The sequence below is a fragment of the Hydra viridissima genome, unplaced genomic scaffold (assembly GCF_058129835.1).
Source record: "Hydra viridissima isolate aposymbiotic clone 2 unplaced genomic scaffold, HvirCarnegie_v1 scaffold_6, whole genome shotgun sequence".
Lineage (NCBI taxonomy): Eukaryota > Metazoa > Cnidaria > Hydrozoa > Anthoathecata > Hydridae > Hydra > Hydra viridissima.
This window is the reverse complement of record NW_028324305.1, coordinates 10,942,766-10,949,652: the sequence shown is the minus strand read 5'-3', so window position 1 is coordinate 10,949,652 and position 6,887 is coordinate 10,942,766. Positions and strand designations below refer to the sequence as shown.

Genomic DNA, 6,887 nt, shown 5'->3' with positions numbered 1-6,887 from the left:
CATGCTGAGTAATAGCTTAAACCTAATAATCATTAGAAAAAAATCATTCAATTACATTGTGAATTGACACAATTTTTATAAATTAACAGTGGCGTATCTAGGGTAGGGCAGGCAGGGCACGTGCCATGGGCGCCAACCTAAAAGGGGCGCAAAAGAGGCTTAGCAAAGAGCGAGAATATACCGAAGAAATTGATTTTGACAGTGTTATTAAGAAATTTGCAGCTATTAAAGCTAGAAAAAAAAATTGTAATATATGTTACATAAACAAATTGTTTATTTATAATGAATAATGAAGTTTTATTAAAAGTTTGTGTCATCATTTATTAAAAAGTTGAAGTTTATGTGGGGGAGGAGGGGCGCGAGATCGGTGTTTGCCCAGGGCGCTATTTACCCTAGGTACGCCACAGTAAATTAATAAAAAATACTAACACTTTAGCTACTGTGTCTCCATAAAATAAATTTCTAAAACTGACTATTTTATCGAACATTTCCGGTTTTTTTTCGTCATAACAAAAGCATTAATAAAGTGCTTCAAATTAATACACAAACTTGCAATGGCTTCAAAAAAAGTTTTAAATTGTTATGCATCTGGCCTTACCATCATTAAAAGTTATTTGTATTTAGAAACTAAAGGCTTTTTTTTTTTTTCCTTTTTTGCCACTTTTTAAGGATTTTGAGCCACTGTGCGGCCGGCCAATCTACAGTATGATCGGCCATGAAATATTTTTCATCGCGCCGAAATTAGGCAAGTAACTTATACAGTGAGTTTTTCCCTAAATTTGTCTTAGTTTCTTGTATTTGATTTGAAATACATTACTGTAGAGATGTCTAATAAAGTATATAGCGAGCAAAGATGACGATGTCACATCCGTTCTAGGGTAGATGAGCATTTTTGCATTGCAGCTGAGAAATCTTTTGATGTTTCTCTAGCTGAGGAGGATTTAACTTAAGAGATAAAAGCTGTTGATGGTTTTGAATATCAGAATGGAATTGATTTGGAGGGAAATGTTGCTGATGAAGATTATTTGGTAGGAAGTTTGATGGAAGTTGAAGATATTGATCTTTGTGTAGAACACTATGATGTATACTTTGGTGATAATGATTTATCAGATGAACTTGAAGAACATGAAGAAGTTGAGCAAGAACCAGATTGTAATGTTCGAAAGCGGTTAGCAGAATGGGCAACTCATTACAATACTTCACATGCAGCCACAAATGCACTTCTGGTCTGAATATGATGACATTGTGGTTCCACCACCTCCAAAGTCCTTCATCCCTTGTTATCCCCTGTCAACATCATCCTCTCTGGTTTCATCACATTCACTAATTAGTTCTCAGTCACCTTTCAACTTCAACCTTCCTCGGCCTTCTGAAACACTGTTCACTACAAGACCTTCAAATTTACTCAATGATTCAACTGGTAGGTATTGGGGTTGATATTGTGGCAGATTTTTGTTCCTTTACAAAATAATTTTATGTATTGAATTATGTTTGATGGCATTATAACACTGAACTGCAGGATAGGCAAATGGTCTTTTGTTATACATATCAAAGTTATGTTTTTTTAAATGAGGTGTCTTTTACCTTGTAATCTGTAATACATTAAAGAAAACTATTTATTGTTAAAAAAGGTTTTAATTTTTTATTTTATTTTAAAGAAATATATTTCAGATCAGCTCAATAGAATTGAAAACCTTTTGGGGAGAGTCTTAAGACAGCTAGAAGAAGTTAAAGAAACTCAGCATGTACAAATGACCATGATTAGAAGTCAACAACCAGTTCAAAATGTTGCAATACTTCCAGAAGGAGCCATTTTCCTTTGCTAACAGAAGAAAATTTTACGTTAATGGAAGGAAAACTTGATGACATCAATTTCTTGAATAGTAAGGTTAGTAGCATTAAACATCTAAATAAGTTATCCACCCACCATTTTTGAATTCCCTGAAATAAAACAGATCTCTTACCTATTTTTAGTTTATGTTTATTTTACATGCTACAAAGCCCCTAAGAATACACATGTTGTCCCATCATATATACTGTGTGCTCATGTAAACCTCTGAGGGCAAGTATAAATGATAAGATGTATATGATAATATAGTATATACAATGAGAAATATCAATCAAAGTGTTCTGTAAGAGAACTTGATTAAATTAATTTAAAAAAATGATAGCAGGACTATGATTCTACTTTCATAGAAAATTTTAAATTTTTTTTTAGGTGAATTTAATTGCTAATTTTATAACAAAGCAGATGATGGCTTTTGTGATGAGCAACAACTTAGCCATGAAGTTTAACGTTTTTGGTTGTGGTGGCAAGAGAGGGTTTGGGTCCACCTGACTTTTTGATACTGTGTACAGTAAGTGCAATATAATCTAATTAACACTCCAATGATTCTCTCATTTCGAATTTTCAATCAATATTATAAATTAAATAGTTTTAGAGTAATAACCATGGTACCTTTCGATGTGAGTTCCTTATTTTCTTCCTTACTTTCCAGAGTTAAAAAAACAAACACTTTTAAGGATGCTAAATCAATTACATGCACTATTAATTTTGTTAATAGTTTTATTACATTTTGTATTTCAGAGGCAATTAAAGGAAACCAATAAACAGCTGAGGTCAATAAAAAAGACTTTGAGAAGGCAGTAGGTAATTAGTGATAAGTTTCTTGTATATTTAATCTCTTTGTTATGAAAATCCTACGTTTATTAGGGTGTGAATTAAAAAAGAGTGCTTTCATAATAGAACTCTTCCCCTTAAAAACTATACCAACAAATTTGCAGAACTGTATTGTAAAATTTCTTTGTATCCATCTGTAATAAGCTGAAAATTTTCCTGTTTTAAAGGTTATCTTCAGTTCTGGTATAGAAAGGTTTATCCAAAAAATTTAAATCTGGAGTTATAGGGGATTATCATTTTGTCATCACTTAAAGTGAATTAATTAATATAACTGTTCTAAATGCAACGAAAAGTAACAATTTTGTATGTTTTTGTCTTAGGAAAGAGGCTTTTGGGAAGTCGAGACCGCGACGGTAACCGTGCCAACCGAGTGAGGGCTTCGGGCAATTGTTAAATACTTTTTTTTATTATCAATACAGTCACTTACAACATCCATGTATATTTTTTTTTGTTTCTTGACGATATGCAAAAGGTTTGCTTTTTTTCCCAAGCCAAACAAACTGTCTCACCCAAAGTGGCTCGAACTTGTTTTAAAATCTAGATTTATGCGCAATTTGCTTGACTAACGTTATGTATTGACTTAAAATTTAACTACTTAGTCTACGCGTCAACATGCTAAGTCATGTTTAGTTATAATGAAGTAACCCTTGCAACAGAAAAGCGTATATAAAGTATCGTTGAAGTATCTTTTAAAGAAAAATCAAATGAAAGAGTAGGATTAAGAATTTTCGCCGAACCGTGGTTAGCCCACATGGGACCCAGTTGGAGCCCGCGGCCAATTTAACATGGGCCCCACATAGTTATTCTACATGGCTCCCATGTATCGGCCCATCAAGACCCCATATGGGACCCTGCTATTCGTGTTGGCTGGGTTATATTCATGAAATGACTTTGTCAATCATCACTTTTCTTATTTTAGCAATTCAATATAAGAGTGAACCATCCAAATTAAATCTTTATATATTTTTTTATCTCAACTTCGGGATAATGTATTAATCTTGTTACATATATAGTTAGAGCTATTTTAAAATGTTTGCAACAAATATTTAATGAAGATATCGATTGTGAAATATTTAATCCACAGAACTGCTTCCGTGAGAAAACTCTTACCCCTTCATATTGTGAGGGCGGTGGATTTTCTTTATTTTTTTTTACTATTATTATTATTCTGTTTTCTCTTTTGCAGTAAAGGGGAAGGGGAAGTTTGGGTTTGGTGTTATGTTTGGATTAGGTATATGGAGGTTGGGAACGAGGTTAGTAGTCTGGGGAGTACTTGGTTAGGTAAGGGCGAGGTTTGGGAATAGTTTGGTTAGGAATGGGCAAGGTTTAATCTAAAAGGGCTAAACTTATAATTGCCGTCCTCAGTATATTCTTTAATATAATAAAAATCAACAAATGTTCTATTAATGTGTAATGGTAGCACTCTTACTCTTATAACTTTTATATAATACAAATAATATTCTCTTACGCTTCTGGCAGTGTTCAATACTTTTTATTTCAATTACTCCTCTTTCTTTTATATCTTCTTTTATTACAAATATCTCTTATTTAATTAAATCTTCTGGTTATTCTCCAACAATCAATATTAAAATCTTCTTTTCTTCTTTTATTCAACTGCTTATTAAACTGTTTATTCATCAAAATACTCTTCTTACCACAAAATTCTTTTTCTTCTTTAAAATCCTCTTTAAATCTCTTATAACTCTTTTCTCATAAAAATCTTCTTTTAAATCTCTTTGAAACTCTTTCTCTTAAAATTCTCTTTTAAATCTCTTCTTCAAAAATTCTTTCTCTTCTCCCAAAAAAAAACTCTAATTCTTCTCCAATTCTTCTCCTAACAAAAAACTTCACTTAAAAACTCTAATTCTTCTCCTCTTAACTCTCTCTCCACTTAACTGTTTGAGTCCCTCTTTTTTGAGCTTTTATAGTTTTTGTTTGTTTTCCTGTTGCGATATCCTTTCATTTATTTATATGGCAGGTTTATGAGTCTTTGTGTTTACGTCTTTTCTCAGTTGTTTTTAACTTTTCTTCTTTCCGTTTTATCGTCTACTTACGTGATAGATCAGTGAATCATCGTCTTTAAATCATAAGTCTTTTCTTTAAATCATAAGTCTTTTCTGATCGTTGTTTTTAACTTTTCTAATTGTCGCTTATCATTTACGCGTCTTCGTGTTTACGTTTTTCCACAGTTGTATTTAACTTTTCTTCTAACGCTTTATCACTTATTTATGTGAAGAGTTGGTGAATCATCATGTTTTTCTATCGATCGTCGTTTTTATTTTAGTTTTCCCTCCTCACAATACATATCTACAACAGACAGTTTTCCTGCTATAAGTGAAAAAGTTGTAGATAATGATTCAGTTTTTGGAACTGTTGTTAATATATTTTCTGATAACAATGTTAATGTTGAAACTGAACTTGATCATATTTAAAATCTTGGTAATAATAATGATGAAACATTTTCATCAGATTTGACTACCCTGTTAGCTGATTGGGCTGTTCAGTTTAGTGTTAATCTGACTGCTTTGTCATCTTTACTGTGTATTCTCTGTCTATTTCTTCTTGATTTGCCTATTTAAAAAACTCAACACAATTTTATAGTTGCATATCAAGCAGGTGGTGATTATTTTTATTTTGGTTCAGCAATTAGATTAACAAATATTAAATCATGTTTATAATAAAATTGCAAAATTTTCAGCTCCCTATGGGCAGTTGAATATCGATAGTTTGCCTTTGTTTAAAAGTAGCGAAATATCATTTTGGCCAGTTATGTCTTTTGCAAGGTTTTAATTTTAAAAAACCTCTGTGATTTAAGTCTGTTAAGAATCACATTTAGTATCACACTTAGATAAAGTTAAACGCATTGCAATCTGAGATGACAGAATTCTCAAGTATGTATTGTTACAAGTTGATGATGGATTTGTTGTTTTACCCTTGCTTCACTTGTTGTAATTTAATTTGTTGAAATCTGTACTAAGTCTATTTTCTTACATTATTACTAACAAAATTAATATGCTTATTTCATACATAGCTTTATATGAAGTGGTAATTGAAATATTTAACTTATTTAGGTTAACTTTACTTGTGTCTTGAGAAATTTTCTTTACTAATAATAACAATTTTATAACAACATTGTCTGTATTTATGCATTCAATAGCTGCCAATTGGAGAAATTACATTTAGTAAATGTAATTGGCATAGAAATGATTCCCATAAATGTTTAATAAATTGTTTTTGATTTCGTATTTTATTTGCATTAGATTTTTGAGATACTTTTGGTATTTTAAATACACACACACACACACACACACACACACACACACACACACACACACACACACACACACACACACACACACACACACACACACACACACACACAACACACACACACACACACACACACACACACACACACACTACAATATATATATAGAGTATTGGACAAAACATTTGCAACCAACATCGAATAATGCTAAAAAGTGTTCCTAATTTTACATGTCTTAAAAACGAACTATACTACCACAGCAAACAGTTCAGGAGTCTGGAGTCATAGCATGCCATGAGCAATCAGCTGACAGGTGACAGCACACAGGCAGAATTTCGTTGACAAGTGCCATTTTGTAGCGGACAAAACAAGTGCAACTTTTTTGGTTTGTTTTATTTTCTTAAGTCTGGTCCGTGTCAACGTCACGGAAGTTTTTTAATAATTAAAGGAAGTATCCAGAAGTTTCCAGAAGCATGCAGAAGCTTCCAGAAGTTTCCAAAAGAAGCATCTGGAAGCATCCAGTAGCCTTCAAGTGACTTCAAATGCAAAAATGGCTCCCGACAGTCTTGGATTGGAACTAAGAAAGAAAATTATTGGCGATTACGTAAGTGGAATGTCACGAAAAAGTATTTGTGATAAATATCGCGTGAAAAAATGGACCGTATCAAGACTATGTTCCAAATATCGTTCTAAGGGGAAGTTGGCAGCAGATAACAAAGGTGGAAGACCGCATTCCACCACTTATAGAGAGGATTCTATGATCGTCAGATCCGTCAAGAAGGGTCCCTGGATATCATCAGTCGAGATACAAAAGCAATTAGAGCTGCCTGTATCGGACCGAACAATCAGACGACGTGCTGTTGAAGCCGGATTGTTTTCTCGACGCCCTGCAAAAAAACCGCTGATTTCACTAAAAAACCAGAAGAAAACACTCCCGTT

At 32.7% G+C, this 6,887-nt stretch overlaps 1 pseudogene across 1 annotated transcript; it reads left to right on the top strand.

Moving 5' to 3' along the window:
* The first annotated feature begins 485 nt into the window (after positions 1-485).
* LOC149886993 (uncharacterized) lies at positions 486-3,111 on the top strand (annotated as a pseudogene). The gene is made up of 5 exons (XR_016453759.1): positions 486-1,420; positions 1,672-1,888; positions 2,219-2,357; positions 2,588-2,650; positions 3,001-3,111. The product of XR_016453759.1 is annotated as an uncharacterized LOC149886993 (transcript).
* Positions 3,112-6,887: the final 3,776 nt, after the last annotated feature.